The following is a 16,747-nucleotide window of genomic DNA, read 5'->3' on the forward strand; positions in this document are numbered from 1 at the left end:
TAGTAAAAGTCTTTTGGAGAAATCATTCTGGCAATGAAGCAACCTGGGAGCGAGAAGAGGACATGCGAATTCAATATCCCCATTTGCTTCGAGACTAGCATAAGGTAAATTTCGAGACGAAATTTCTTAAGGGGGAGAGAGTTGTAATGCCCCTAATTATTTAAGCTAATTTTTGCATTAAAGTGGTTATTTCTTGATGATATGATCAACTGCAACTGACTCGAATTTTGTTACGGGAAACAAAATGTTTTATTTTAGCTATGTTTTCGGGTGATCAGACTTAGGGAGGCTATAAACCCATTATAATTTGGAAATTTGGGAAGGCTTATAAAATACAAGTTCTAGATAATTAAAATACCTTTCCAACCATAGGTCATGGGCTTATATGCGACATCAGAATAAACAGTTATAGATGTTTTAATGCAGAAAGGTCAAACAGGGTGATGATTTTGGGCCCAACCCGAATCCAAGTCGTGTCAGGCCCATTTTCTTTGACATTTAAAGGATAAGTTCATCTTATCTATTCTATTGTAGACCATAAATTTTAAGAACATCATAGAGAAAGAGGGAAAGAGAGAGCTTCTAGGCTAAGAAGCCATTTTCTACCCAAATCCAAGTCCCGAATTCTGAAGCTCGTGAAGAGAAAGGCGTTGCACGTTACATTGTCTTCACTTTGAGATAAAAATAAGCTAGTAAGGAGTGTGTTGTCATATATTCTGCAAATCTAAGGTAAGATTGAGGTTTTTTTCTTGTTAACAAGCTTGTTTAGAGATTTAATGGATTAAAACGGAGGAAGTAGCGTTGTAAACTTGTTTGTTGCTTTGTTGAGACTTATGGATTAGGGTCTGTTTTGGTTGGATTAAATAAGTGGAATTAGTTAAGTTATGATGTAGAATGATTGTTGATATTGTTGTTGATGTTGTTGATAAGTAGTGGTTGTCGAAATTAGGGGAATAAACTTTGGTTGCGAACCCCTATTTGGAGGGTACAGCCGTTAGTGCGTTGATGATATCCTTTTGTACAAAATGAGTTTTGTGTAGATTTATTTTGGATTGGAAACTTAAGACATAGATATAAATGTTTTGTGAAGGGGATAAAGTTCAGTTTTGCCGTTTTCAATTTGCAAACTTAGATACAACCGGACAAGTGTGGCTGTCCAGATTCTCATTTTTAAGTAGCTGTTAGTATTTGGATGATATCTTTTTGTACAAAATGATTTTTGTATTGATTTCTTTTGTGTTGAAAACTTAAGACAATTCTCCAAAAGTTTCATGAAGTGAATAAAGATCCATTTTTCCCTTTTCAATTCCAAATATTAGATACATCCTGAAGTGTTTGGCTTTTCGAATTTACTGTTTTAGTAACATAGTTCGGGTGGAAATATTCTAGTCTTATTTTTAATGAGAAATCTTGTTTTATGTCAATATTATGGAGATGATGGGAATTAAAGAGGGCATTTAATGGTATTTTCAAGGTTGTTTATATCGTGTACAAATTGAGGAACTTGAGACACGGGTTGGTCTACGGTTTGAACTCCTGAAGTCGTATTGGATTGTGGTTTTCTAAAAGGCTGAGGTTTGTGTATAAAATCTTGTTTCCTACTAGTATATTGAAAGCCTATCTTGGTATGGTTTCTATTGTCTTGAAATTTGTCTTGTGATGTTGGTATCTTTGGAAATTTGCAAGACACTTGCTTAACTCGCCCACTTGTACGGATTGCTCGATCACTTGACATTCTTGTGGACCTTGTCCTTCTTGTGGCTGTGACTTTGTCACTATTGGCATGCCTCTTGTTTTGGACCCTTTGCCATCTTGATTATGGATTTTTAGTTCGTCTTAAGTATGGAAGTTGTCCATTTTAAGTACGAATTAGGAAGCCATTTTGAATATGGTTCTTGGTTCTCTTGATTATTGGGTCTTTATCCTTCTTGATACAGGGATCCCGTCCTTCTTGATACTTGATCATGTTGGTGTGACGGCATGACATACATATTGGGCGAAACTTGGTGCTAAATCTTGTAAATGTACTTCTATGAATTATTTACACTTAAGCTTTTACATTTAGAACTTGATACTCATGATATAGTTGTTGGCTTGATTTAATTATTATTGTACATTGGTGCGGCTCATGACTTGAAAAGGATATGGTGAAGAACCTAAAGGCTTCAAACTTATAGTTTTGCACCACTAAGCTTTATGCTTAGCGATAGTTGTTTCTATTGTAAGAAATGTCCGAGAAGATGCTTGTGGTTGGCTATTGGAGATAAAATTTTTGGGAGCTTAAAGGAAGATCACATTTGCATTTAGGCATCTATGTTTTCTAATATGTTGGGACATGTATATGATCTATAGGGTGCTTGTGTATATGTTTTTATGTATTTATTTGTGAGGGTTGACCCAGTCATGACACCATGGATTGTAACTTAAAGTTGGTTGCTTGTTTGGTTATTTTGGGGCATGTAAATTACCAAGTATGATGTACTAAATTATATTTGGAGTCGGAATATTTGGATGACGCATGAGTTAGCTAACCTTGTGTACTTATTTGTTGGTAATAATTTATAGCATGAATTGTAGTGATAAGGAATAATACATGAATGTCTCGTAAGTTAGTTTCTTAAATTATTTTGAAACATCGCCCCATCCTAAGTTGGAGCTTTTATTTGATTTAATTGGAATCAAAGAATTTTTTAAACTAGCAAAAAAAAAAACTTACACCTTTAGCTTTTTTTTGTGTCACGAGCTTTATATACATTTTTTTTAAAGTAGTAGCATCCTCCCTGGAGGGTCGCTACAAACTCTTATTTCAGAAGCTGAGTTTAGAGGTCCCATCACTATGCTCACCCAACTGATAGATGGCCAAAGGGGTAACTAGAGTTCACCGACTCCTAGCTCCCAAGAGCCATCAGCTTCAGTGAGGATCCGAGACTTCTTGAGTATGAACCCACTAATTTTCACGTGTTCCAAGGTTGATGAGGACCCCCAGAATTTCATTGATGAGATGTGGAAGATTTTGGAAGAGATGCATGCTACAGAGATCGAGGGGGTTAAGTTGGTGTCTTATTAGCTCAAGTATATGGCAAATGTCTAGCATAACCAGTGGGAAGAAAGTAAAGGTAAGGATGCGGAACCTGCTATTTGGGATGAGTTTGAGGGAGCATTCCTTGGTCACTTTTTTTCTAGAGAATTGAGAGAAGCAAAAGTATAAAAGTTTGTCAATTTGAAACAAGAGGGTATGACAGTTAAGGAGTATAGTCTGAAGTTCATCCAACTATCCAGATATACTCCGGAGATGATCCTAGATATGAGATCAAAGTGAGCAAATTGGTCTCCAGATTAGGAAGACATGTGAAAAAAGAGTGCAAAGAATCATTGTTGATCTCTGACATGGATATTTATAGATTAATGGTGTATGCTCAGTAGGTAAAGGATGAGAAGAGGAAAGAAAAGGAGGAGCACTTGAGTAAGAAGGCAAAATCAGCTAGACATGCGAGTGAGCAGAGGCAAAGTAAGGGCAATAGGTCCTTCTTTCAAAAGAGGTCTTTTAACTATGCCCCATCTACAACAAGTGCACCTACGCTTCATAATAGGTATGATCAGGAAGGACACAGTCACCAGAATTTTAAAGTAGAGGGTTCTTAATCCCATGCTAGTATGGCTCAAGGTTCAAGGGGAAAGCTACCATGAGGAAAGTGCGGTAAGCTCCATTTGGGAGAGTGTAGAGAGGGAAAGAATGGTTGTTATAAATATGTCCAAGTCGGCTATTTTCAGAGGGCGTTTCTGACATGGGGCAACATAGCCCAGTCTTTTACCACCATACCACTGACTAGAGGTAATCAAAGGGGCACTACTTCAAGTAAGAGCAGAGGTACAAACCGTCTATATGCCATGGGTAGTTGCCAATATCAAGAGAAGTCCCAAAATTATGATGGGTATGATTCAAGTCTTTACTCTTGACTGTTATGTTTTGATGGATCAGGGTACCACGCTATCTTTTATGTCTCCTTATGTGGCTAGTAGATTTGATAAAATTCTTGATTTTCTTCTAGAACCCTTCAATGTATCTATTCCTATTAGTGAGTTTATATTAGATAAAAAGGTCTATAGGTATTGCGAGGTGTCTATCCATCACAAGGATACCACGGCTGACTTAGTAGAGTTAGACATGGTCGATTTTGTTGTGATTCTTAGCATAGACTAGCTACATGCTTTTTATGCCTCTGTTAATTATAGAACTCAGATTGTTAAGTTCAGTTTCCCGAATGAGCCTGTTTTAAAATGGAAGGGTTGTCTTTTTGTGCCTAAAGGTAAGTTTATCTCCTACCTTAGGTCTAGAAAGTTGATCTCTAAAGGGTGTATTTACCATGTTGTTAGATTCAAAGATGATAGTGTTGAGTCCCTTGTTTTCGAGTCAGTTCTGATTGTAAATGAGTTTCTTGAAGTATTTTCTGAGGATCTTCCCAAAGTCCCTCCTAATAGAGAGATTGACTTTGGGATTGATGTTCGGCTTTCATCGTTGATGAACACCTATGCTAATAAGACAAAGAAATGGATAGTCTATGCCTTGATTCTCGATATATAGCCTATCTCTATTTTGCCATATAGAATGGCTCCTGCTGAGTTGAAAGAAATGAAAGAACGACTGAAAGATCTCCTAGATAAGGGGTTGATTAGTCTAAGTGTCTCACCTTGGGGTGCTTCTGTCCTATTCGTGTGAAAGAAAGATGGGTTATTGAGAATGTGCATTGTCTATTGTCAACCGAACAAGGTCACCACAAAGAACACGTATCTGCTTCCCAAGATAGGTGATCTGTTTGATCAGCTTTAGGGTGCCACTTATTTCTCAAAGATAGACCTCTGATCAGACTACCACTAGTTGAAAGTGAGAGAATGCGACATCCCAAAGACTTCTTTTCGAACTAGGTAAGGTCACTATGAGTTTCTAGTTATTTTTTTTGGTCTGACTAATGCTTCTGTGACATTTATGGACTTGATAAACATAGTATTCAAATAGTATTTGGACATATTTGTGATTGTATTTATAGATGATATATTTATCTATTCGAGGAGTGAGAAGAAGCATGCTAATCATCTCAGAATTATCCTTCAAACTCAAGGATAGGGAGCTTTATGCCAAGTTTTCAAAGTGTGAATTTTGGCTTGCTTCAGTGGTATTCCTAGGCCATATTGTATACTAAGAGGGTATACGAGTTGATTCACAAAAGATTATAGCGGTTAAGAACTGGATAAGGCTCACATCCTCGACTGAGATAAGGAGTTTCTTGGGTCGGGCTGGCTACTACCATAGATTTATTAAAGGTTTCTCATCCATATCTTCACCATTGACTAAGTTGACCCAGAAAAAGGCTAAGTTTCAATGGTCAGATGCGTATGAGAAGAGTTTTCAAGAGTTGAAAACAAGACTGACTACTGCTCCAATGCTATCCCTACCTGAGGAAACATATGGTTTTGTAATTTATTGCAATGGTCTAGAGTTGGATTGGGATGTGCATTGATGCATAAGGGGAAGGTGATAGCTTATGCTTCCAAATAGCTTAAGATTCATGATAGAAACTACTCGACTTATGACCTTGAGGTTGCATCTATAGTGGTTGCTCTCAAAATTTGGCATCATTATCTTTATGGCATGCATATAGATGTATTCATAGATCACAAGAGCCTATAATATATATTTACTCAGAAAGAGATGAGCCTGAGGAAGAGAAGATGGCTCAAGCTTCTCAAGGATTTTGACATGAGCATTATCTACCACCCAAGAAAAGCTAATATTGTTGCTAATACTCTTAGCAGGTTATCTATGGGTAGTACTGCCCATATAGATGAGGGAAAGAAAGAGTTGGATAAAAAAGTGAATAGGCTTGAACGATTGAGAGTACAACTTATTGACTCAAGCTAAGGTGGTACTGTTGTTCGGAATGGGGCTGAATCATCTCTAGCTACAGAGGTAAAATAAAAGTAAGATCAAGATCCCATTCTCCTCCAACTGAAGGATGATGTTCATAAGCAGAAGGAAATGGCTTTTACCAAAGGGGGAGATGAAGGGTTGAGGTATCAAGAGAGATTGTGTGTTCTAAGCATCGAGGGCATTCGAGAGAGGATCATGGTAGAGGCCTATAATTCTAGGTATTCCATCCATCCAGCTTCTACAGAGATGTACCATGACTTGAGAGAGGTATATTGGTAGAGTGGAATAAAGAGGGATTTAGCAGAGTTTGTGTCCAATTGCTTGAACTGTCAGTAGGTTAAAATTGAGCACCAGAGGCCTTGTGGAGTAGCACAAAATATTAAAATTCTAGAATAGAAATGGGAAATGATAAATATGGATTTCATTAGAGGCCTACCGTGATCCCGCAGATAACATGACTCTATTTGGGTGATTGTGGATAGGATGACCAAATTAGCCCATTTCTTACCCATTAAAACTATGGATACTGCAGATGAATATGTAAGACTATATCTTCGAGAGATTGTTAGACTGCACGAAGTCCCCTTTTCTATCATCTCATATAGGGGAGTTCAGTTCACCGCTCAATTTTGGAAGTCATTCAGAAAGGTTTGGGTTCAAGAGTGAACCTTAGTACTACTTTTCACCCGCAGACAGATAGCAGGTAGAGCGCACAATTCAGTCCTTCGGGGATATGTTGAGAGCCTATGTCATCAACTTCAAAGGTAATTGGTATAATTATTTACCTTTTATTGAGTTTGCATACAATAATAACTTCCATTCGAGCATTCAGATGGCTCTCTATGAAGCTTTGTATGGACGGAGATGTAGATTACCGATTGGTTAGTTTGAGGTTGGTGAAGTTGAGTTGATTGGACCATACTTGGTTCATCAAGCGATGAAGAAAGTAAAGATCATCTAGGAGAGGTTGAAAACTGCACATAGTCACCAGAAATCCTACACTGATGTTAGGAGAAGAGATTTGGAGTTCAAAGTGCACGATTAGATATACTTGAAAGTTTTACCCATGAAGGGTGTAATGAGATTTTGATAGAATGGAAAACTTATTCCCTGCTACATTGGTTCTTATCAGATTATGAAGAGGGTTGGTATGTTATGAATTGGAGTTGCCCCCGGAGCTAGCAGCTAGTCACCCCATATTTCACATCTCTATGCTTAAGAAATATTTTGGAGATTCTTTGCTAGTTATCCCGAATGAGAGCATTGGGGTGAAAGAGAGTTTGAGTTATGAAGAGATCCCGGTTCAAATTCTTGACGTCAGGTTCACAAATTAAGAACCAAGGAGGTAGCATCCCTCAAAGTTCTATGGCAGAATCAGTTTCTTGAAGAGGCTACATAGAAAGCTAAAGAGGATATGAAATATAGATTCCTATATCTATTCGTACCTCCTAATGATGATGTTGATGGTAATGTTCCTTTTTCCTATCTTTGATCTGAGATTCATTCCGAATTTGAGTATTCAATAGGTATTCCTGAGTTTGAGTAGTTAATTATGTGAACATTTGAATTATTGAGCTTTTGATTGTATTTGGGCCTTGACTAAACCCTTAGCTTAGTCCTCGAATATTCCCAAGGGGGAGATTTTATAACACCTCGTGTTATTCTTGCCTAGACTAAGTTTGAGAACCATGAAAAAGATTGATGAATTGGACTGAATAATAGACTATGAGGGAGGTCTATAATTTGTTGGTTATTCTATGAGTCATAGGAATGGTTCGTAGACCTCCATAATGATTATTGAAATTTTGATTTGGAGATGCCTCTCTACGAGCTATGATTACTAGCCATAATCATTCCTATGAGTCATAGAAATAAGTCATAGAGATTTTGCCTAAATTCTAAAAATACAAGCCTCAATATCTTGACTACAAGTTGATAGGATGACTCGTAGAAATGACTATGAGCCATAGAAACAACTCTTAGAAACACCTAACACTTGGTCAAATTTTTGAACTAGAAGTTTACTTCTACGAGGGAAGTTGATGCGTCATCGAAGTTCCTATGAGTCATAGAAATGACCCATAGAAAACTTCAGAGACTCATTATTGTCGGCTTTAGAGAAACCTGCAGAACGAGGGGTGTTCACGACTCGTTAAAATCTTTGATATATCATAGACACGAGTTGTAGATCCCAATATTTTCCAGCCCAATTTCACTAGAAAAAGATACGACCTATAGACATTTATACAAGTCGTAATGACGACTGGTAGGCAACTAATTTTAGGTAGATTGGTCATTTCCCACCTCTCTTAGACTAAAACTCTGATGTTTTAGGACTAAATTAAGTTCCTTATCAGTACCTAGTATGCCTAATTCCATCAATAACACTTAGATTATTTGAAAGTGAGGATTTGAGAAGAGGAGGAAGAGTACGGTTCAAGTTCTTTAAGCGAGTTCTTGATTTTTGTTCAAGTCTAGGTATGTAAGGCTGAGGTAAAACATGGATTTTGTTCCTCCATGTGCCCATGATTATGATAGATGGAATGTGTATGGAATGAGCCTCCATGATTGTATACCTTAAGAAGTTCTTGTCTTAAAAATATACATGTTTAACTGATTATTGATGGAATATTATTTTTCTACGAATTAATTTCCCAAATACATGAATTGAACTACTTGTTTTACTTAAACCCTAGAAGTATGTTGATTGATATTGAATTATATACATCTTAAGATTGAGTCTAGAGCCATGAATTGTGGATGTACAATTGTGATTGGAACGTGAGTGTGATGATAGTAATGATAATATAGACAAATGGATAGTCCTGAATGTTGTCATTAATGATTGTCTAAAATCTATTTTAATTACATGATTGAAAATGATTGGGAAATTAATTAGTTGAAGGGATTGATTTGATAGAACAAATGAATTGAAAGAGTCCAAAAGAGTCTTATTGATTTAGTCTGATTCAGATTGATTTTCTTATGATCTTGAGGCTTGGGATGAGTATTGAGCACCGAATTGGGTAAGAGTAAGAAATAACCTGAACCCAATAACGACATTGCCAAACATAGGAGAGGATTCAACTGTTAAATTCGGATATTTCCCAAATTACTGTCTTAACATGATAGGACTTGATTAGTTGTGGATCCATGATTATTGATTCATTCCTACCCTTGCAAGGTATGAAAGAATGTGACAACAATGTCGATTTGTTGTACTTTTACTAGATGATAAGTGATAGCTATCGGATAATAGAAACTCCTGTATAGGTCTTGATAGTACTCTAAGATGGATTGGGTTGGATTGTATATGAGTGGTCTTGTCTAAATCATATTCTTGTTTAGACTTAGGACATCTTGATTGAGTTATTCCTTCTTCTGAGTTGATTTGATTCTACCCTGATGCATATTTCATTTTGCTATTTTAACACTCATACATTCCATGTACTAACCTCTATTTAGGACTGCATCATGATTTAAAGATAGGTAATAGAGATCATCAACAGGTGTATCATTGAGGATATATTCATTTTCAGTTAGTTGGTGAGTCTTCCCTGTTTTTGGAGGATACTGCAGTTATCTTTTCATCTTTGAGTTACCTTTCCTCTATTTGATTTGTGGTAGCCATGGACCTGTCATTTGCACTTCTTAGATTGTTGGTAGAGGCTTCATAGACTAGAGTGTTGATGATGTTGATTTGTTTCATTTTGAGTAGTTTCATTCTTACTAGTTGTTGATTGGATAGATAGTTAGCCTTTGGCCTTATTTATGAGTAGTGTTCTTGTGAGTTGAGTCTTCTACTGATAAAATATGATTGAATAAAGGTGTGGTTGGACCAAGTGGTTCGCTTGAAGACCATCAATAGTCTTCGAGTGCCGATCACATCTAGGGTACCCTTCTGGGGCGTGACATCAGTTTTCTTCTGTAGAACTGCTGAATAGAGTTAATCAGAAAGGTACAATTTTAGGTGTAGGCGGGGGAACAAACTGTCTGTATGCTTAGGTAGTCTCTAAGACCAAGAGAATACACCCGATGTTGTTACTGGTATGCTCTGAGCCCTTTTTTAATGTGTATACATTACTTGATCTGGGTGCTACATTATCTTTTGTGACTCCTTACTTGGCTAGTAAGTTTGAGATCCTCACTAAGCATCTTCTTGATCCTTTCAGTATGTCTACTTCTGTTGGTGAGTCTATCTTAGGTAAGAAGGTCTATAGTGATTGTACTGTGTTAATCTATCACAAGGATACCATGGCTAGCTTAGTTGAGTTGGACATGGTTGTTTTTGACATGATTCTTGGCATTGAATGGCTTTATGCTAGTTCTTCCTCAATTGATTGTAGAACCTGAATTGTCAAGTTTCAATTTTTGAATGAGCCTATCTTAGAGTAGAAAGGGAGTTCTCTAGTTCCTAGGGGTAAATTTATTTCCTACCTTAAGGCTAGAAAGCTAATATCCAAGGGATGTATCTATTATATAGTTCAAGTCAAAAATGTTAATGATCAAGCTCTATCTCTTAGTCAGTTCCCGTTGTAAATAAGTTTCATGAGGATCTTCTCGAAATCCCTTCTGATAAATAGATAGACTTTGGTATTGATTTCCTTCATAATACACAACCTATCTCCATTCCTCCTTATAGGATGGCTCCACTGAGTTGAAAAAGTTAAAAGAACAGCTGAAAGATCTCATAGATAAGGGATTTATTAGGCCAAGTGTCTCACCTTAGGGCATTTCTATCCTATTCATGCTAAAAAGGATGGGTTTCGTAAAATGTACATTGATTACTGGCAACTAACTAGGTCACCATAAAGAACAAGTATCCTCTCCCCAAGATAGATGATTTTTTTGACCAACTTTAGGGTGCCATATGCTTTTATAAGACAGACCTTAGATTAGGCTATAATCAGTTGAAAGTGAGAGAATGTGATATCCCAAAGATGACTTTCCAAACCCGCTATGGTAATTTTGAGTTTCTTGTTATGTCCTTTGGATTGAATAATGATCTTGCAACTTTCTTGGACCTCAGGAATTGGGTATTCAAGCCATACCTGGATACGTTAATGATTTTCTTCATGGATGATATTTTGGTCTACTCTAGATGTAAGGGTGAGCATGCTAACCACCTTAGGATTGTCCTTCAATCTCTCATAGAGAGGGAGTTATATGCCAATTTTTCAAAGTGTGATTTTTGGCTTGCATCTGTAGAGTTCCTATGCCACATTATATCTGGTGATGGAATTTGAGTTGATACTCAAAAGATTGAGATAGCTAAGAACTGGCCTAAACCCGTCTCTCCAATTGACAAAAGGAGTTATTAGGTTTGGCTAGTTACTACAGGAGGTTTGTTGAGGGATTTTTATCTATATACTCACCATTGACTAAGATGAATTAGAAAAAGGCTAAGTTTGAATGGTCAGATGCTTGTATGAAAAGATTTTAAGAGTTAAAAGCTAGATTGACTACTTCTCTAGTGTTGTCCCTACCCGAGGGAATTGACGGTTTTATAATCTATTGTGATGCTTCTAGAGTTGGGTTGGAATGTGTGTTAATGTAGAGAAAGGTAAGGTCATTTCCTTTCCTTTAGACAGCTTAAGACCCATGAGAAGAACTACCCCTCTCAGCTATGGTATTTTTTCTTAAGATCTGGCATCACTATCTTTATAGTGTACATGTGGATATATTCACAGATCACAAGAGCTTGTAGTATGTATTTAGTCAGAAGGAGCTGAACTTGAGGCAAAGGAAATGACTAGATTTGCTCAAGGATTATGACATCAGCATTCTCTACCACCCAGGTAAAGTAAACGTAGTTGCCGATGCTCTTAGTAGGTTATCTATAGGGAGTATGACCTATATGGAAGTTGAAAAGAAGGAGTTGGAAAAGGAAGTGCATATACTTATGCGATTGGGAGTCCAAGTTGTTGACTCTTGTGAAGGTGTTATCATGGTTTAGAATGGGTCTACGTCATCTCTTGTAGCAAAGGTGAAGTAAAAATAAGATCAAGATCCTATTTTAATTCAATTAAAAGAAGATGCACATAAGCAGAAGGTGATAGTATTCACCAAAGAGGGAGATGGTATGTTGAGGTATATAGGTAGATTGTGTGTTCCAAGTGTTGATGGTATTCGAGATAGGATCATGGCAGAAGCTCATAGCTCCAAGTATTCTATCCATCCAGGGTCTGCTAAGATGTATCATTATTTAAGGGAAGTCTACTTGAAGAGTAATATGAAGAGGGACATTGTAGAATATGTCTCCAAATGTCTAAATTGCCAACAAGTAAATATTGAGCACAAAAGGCCATATGGTGTAGCTAGGCAAATAGAAATTTCAAAATGGAAGTGGGAGATGATCAATATGGACTTCATTACAGGCTTACCAAGGTCTCGCACACATCATGATTCAATTTGGGAGATTGTGGATATGATGACCAAATTAACCTACTTCTTACCCATTAAGACTACTGACATAGCAGAGGATTGTGCCCGATTGTATATTTGAGAGATTGTCAGACTTTATGGAGTACCTCTGTCTATCATCTCATATAGACGAGCCCAGTTCACTTCTCAGTTTTGGAAGTCCTTTCAAAAAGGGTTGGGTTCAAGAGAGAACCTTAGCACCATATTTCATCCTCAAATTGATTTCCAGGTAGAGCTTACTATTCAGACTTCGGAGGATGCTGAGAGCACTTGAAATTTCAATGCTTAAGAAGTGCTCTCAGTATATCCTCCGAAGTGCTCTGAGCATATTCATATTATTTTTTCCTATGAGGAGATTCCTGTCCAAATCCTTGATCGCTATGTTCAGAAGCTTAGAATCAAAGAGGTTGCATCAATCAAAGTCTTATGGAGAAATCAGTTTGTTGAGAAATCTACATGGGAAGATGAAGAAGATATGAAGGCTAAATATTCTCATATATTCGTGCTTTCCAATAATTGTGTTCAAGGTAGTATTCCTTACTTCTACCTATGAGTCGATGTGTATTCTTGAGTTTGAGTTATTGACTATTTGAGTATGTGTTGTTTGAGCATTTGAGTATCGCAGTTCTTTTTGAATAATTGATGTCTTGATGGTATTAGTTCTTGATGTCTCCTAGTTTCATCCTCATTCAAGGAAGAATGATCCCAAGGGGGAGATATGGTAACACCCCTTAAAAACTTTGTATGTGGTGTTCCAATTCTCGAGAAAAATGATACTGCTTCTGTAGTTTGTCTATAACTCTTCATAGGTTGGTCCAAATTAGGTGCATCAAATTTTTTCATATACCCAACATCATTACCTATAAATTTTGTGAGACCATAGCTTATGATTCTAAGGCTAAGTAGGCTAAATAAATTAATTTTTGGAAAACATGGTGCTATGATGAAATGGAGTATTTATAGAAGAATGATCATAGCTCACAATAGGATGATCCAATTCATTTGATTCTTGAATGACATGAAAGACGACTTCTAGAGATACAATTCATATAAGACTTTAGTAAGTTATCTTATTCAAACGTTGCTCCGAAAAAGGGTATTCCGTATAAAAGAAGATTTATCTCACCAACCATGGAGGATCTAGATCTATTTGACATCACCCATAACATCAATAGTCCTCCAATTGACATCACCTATGATGTCACAACCATCCATTGAATTTTTAAGATCATTCTTTGTAATTATTTTATCTATTTTTAGGTCCCTCTTCACACCTATAAATACCCACCTTATTTCCTCATTTTATTCATCAAACTTTCTCAAGCAACTCTTCTCTTTATATATTTATTTACTCATTCTCAAATATAGTTTTAGTTTTTAATAGTGTGGAAATAATATTTCAGAGGAACTCTTTATCCTTTCCTTATTGTTGAAAATTATGTTTCTTTTGAGGTAGCCATGAACATGTCATTGACACCTTCTAATAGTGTTAAAGCCTTCATAGACTGAGTTTGATAATGTAATTAGAGTAATTTCCCATTGAAATTACTTCTCCTAAGGATTATTTCTTTCCTTTGATGTTGATGATGGAGAGCCCACATTAGTATTCTAGTTCTCACTTAAGTCTTCCGCTGATGAATAGATGAGTAATGAGACCAAGTGGTTCTCTCAAAGATCAAAGATGATTTTTGAGTGCCGGCCATACCTAGGGTACCCTCTCGGGGCGTGACAATCCTTTCAAGATTTATGTATAATTGTTTTGAAGGTTTTACTGCACCAAGAGTTCATGATTGGAGTCAATCTATACCTATCCCCAACTTGCTGTCTCTTCTACATCTATTACTATAAATATAGATACACCTGATGAAGTTGAAGATCTAGTTGATAACATAAATGATGGAGCTTTTAATAATTCTCCATCCTATTCTTTAATTTCGAATGAAGGAAAAATTTTGGGATGAAAAGAAAAATATCTCTGTCTCAATTGGAAATTGTTCCAATTGATGAGAAAATAAGTATTGCTTTAGAGTTATTGATTAAAATAATAGTGCACATAGTATTGAAGAATGAAAGGAAAAATTAGATGGCCTTGGAAGGGAAAAACCATTATATAGTTAAATTAGATGGTTAGATGACCTTAGATGGAAAGAACCATTATACAGTATAATTGTTAGTATATTTTGTGAAAGTGACAACTACAAAAGAGTGTGGATGATAATATTTTGTGAAAGTGACAACTACAAAAAGACATAGATGACGCTAGAGGTTCACAAGTTAGAGAATTGGATTAAGCTCATCAGAAAAAAATAAGAATTCTTTAGTTTTTCTAATTAGCTAGAATATTTGTTAGAGGTTGATAATGTGAAAACTTCTTAATTATTTGATAAGTTGGATAATTGTTTTATGAAAAGATATTTTGGTTGAATTCTTAAAACAAAAAATATAATAATTCTTGTACTTAGGTATAATTTTTATTTTCATATCATATTAGTCATGATTCAAATTCTCAGGTCATAATGGCACCTGCGAACACCCACCAGCAGGTAAGCCTAACCATTAACCCTTAGCCCAAAACCAGAGGCAACGGGCTATTAAGCTGTCACGACCTGACCTAGGGCCTAGTCGTAACACGATGATTAGAATTTGAAGAACTCCAACTAAATTTTAATGTAACATACATGAGCACACATAAGGTAAATGAAGTAAATAAACAAGAATCAATGATATGGAAGCATAGTCTCAAGGTAGAACATAAGTCTCAAAAATGAGAAAACGACAACATAGACTCTTTTTTATCTAACATGCCTCTAAAAACTGGCTTGGGGAATAATACAAGTTCTTATATCACTAATATAGACAACATAAGAGAATGAAGTAACAAATGTCAAGATAGGAAATAAGTTTTATGTCGTCGAACTATGAGGACTGACCAATAATGAGGAGCTAATAGCAAAATTCTAGCCACAAGCGGGAGAAGGATGAACGTGATTGTTGGTCCCTACATTATGATACAATATAGACTAAAAGTATGTGTTAGTACATGGAATGCACTAAGTATGTGAGAAGATGCATGAACAATAAACATAGGACATAATCAATATGAATTATGGGATGCAAGACCAATATTTTTAAAAGCATGAGTAAAGTCATGAAAATATTAGAACACTTATCTCATTGGACAATGCATCAAAAGAATCTCATAATCATCATAAAAACTTATAACTCAACTTAAATTGTGTGGGATAAGACCTTTAACCGACATATAAGACCTTGTGAGCTAATATATGGAATCCGATGACTCTTGCATCAAGACAAGAGAGACTACCTTACTAGGGCATACTCCATAAGTAACTCTTTTAACTTTACTATGTGGATCCAGTAGCTTCGCCATATTGGCATATGTAAACCTACAACAACAACATAGTTTGGGACCAAAGATTGTTACTAGGATTCCCTTGGATAACTAACTAAGTTACCCGATCGAACTCCACATAAAAGTACTCTCAGTGCTTAGTCAATATCCTAACGAAACTCATAAAACTTCATCATAAACATCATAAAGAAATATAATAACTACTTATCAATCCATCTTTACAAAACAACATAAGGATAGCTCATCTAACATCATCATAGTAAAAGTATATGATTAGCTCATTTTTCATATAACTCTTGCAATGTGGGTGTAGGCCTTCCATCATTACATATCTTTGATCATAAATCATCTTTAGGGACTTAACTTTCCCTATATTTAACTTTACTTGAAACATCATAGAATTATCATTCATAAACTTCTTTACATAATGCATCTTTAAAATCACTCATAAAGCTTTCATAAAATATACTTGAAAAATCACGATAATATCTCATAAGTCATGCTTGAAACTAGTATATAACATGGGTTATCAAAATTTAACTTGAAATCATGCAACATGACGTGAATTATGCATAATTAGGCTAATTGTAATGCCCCTAATTATATAAGATAGTATTCACACTTCGATGGAGCACCCCTTAGTAAATATATTATGTTTTACTCACATTTTTGGAACTTGAAATATTGTGAGAATTTAAAATTTCCTTACCATAAATTGCGATTGTAATTTAGGGGATTGTATTGGGATATCTATGTAAACTTCTAATAATAATTAGCCTTAAAATAAAAATGATCTTATATATAAATACATATGTATATATATATGTATGAATTTGGGCTGCCTACTTTAACTTTTTGGGCAACCACCTTTTTAGTAGGAGGTATCAAGTGATAAATATCACTTTGGAAGACTTGTTTTACACCTTCTCTCACAGTTTCGGTTTCTTCAAGACAAGGAAAGACCTTGAACTCTCTACCCATCATAATCCTTCATAAAATCATAAAGAAAGCTTGCCCTTTTAGCT

This window comes from Solanum dulcamara, chromosome 6 (assembly GCF_947179165.1).
Source record: "Solanum dulcamara chromosome 6, daSolDulc1.2, whole genome shotgun sequence".
Taxonomy (NCBI): domain Eukaryota; kingdom Viridiplantae; phylum Streptophyta; class Magnoliopsida; order Solanales; family Solanaceae; genus Solanum; species Solanum dulcamara.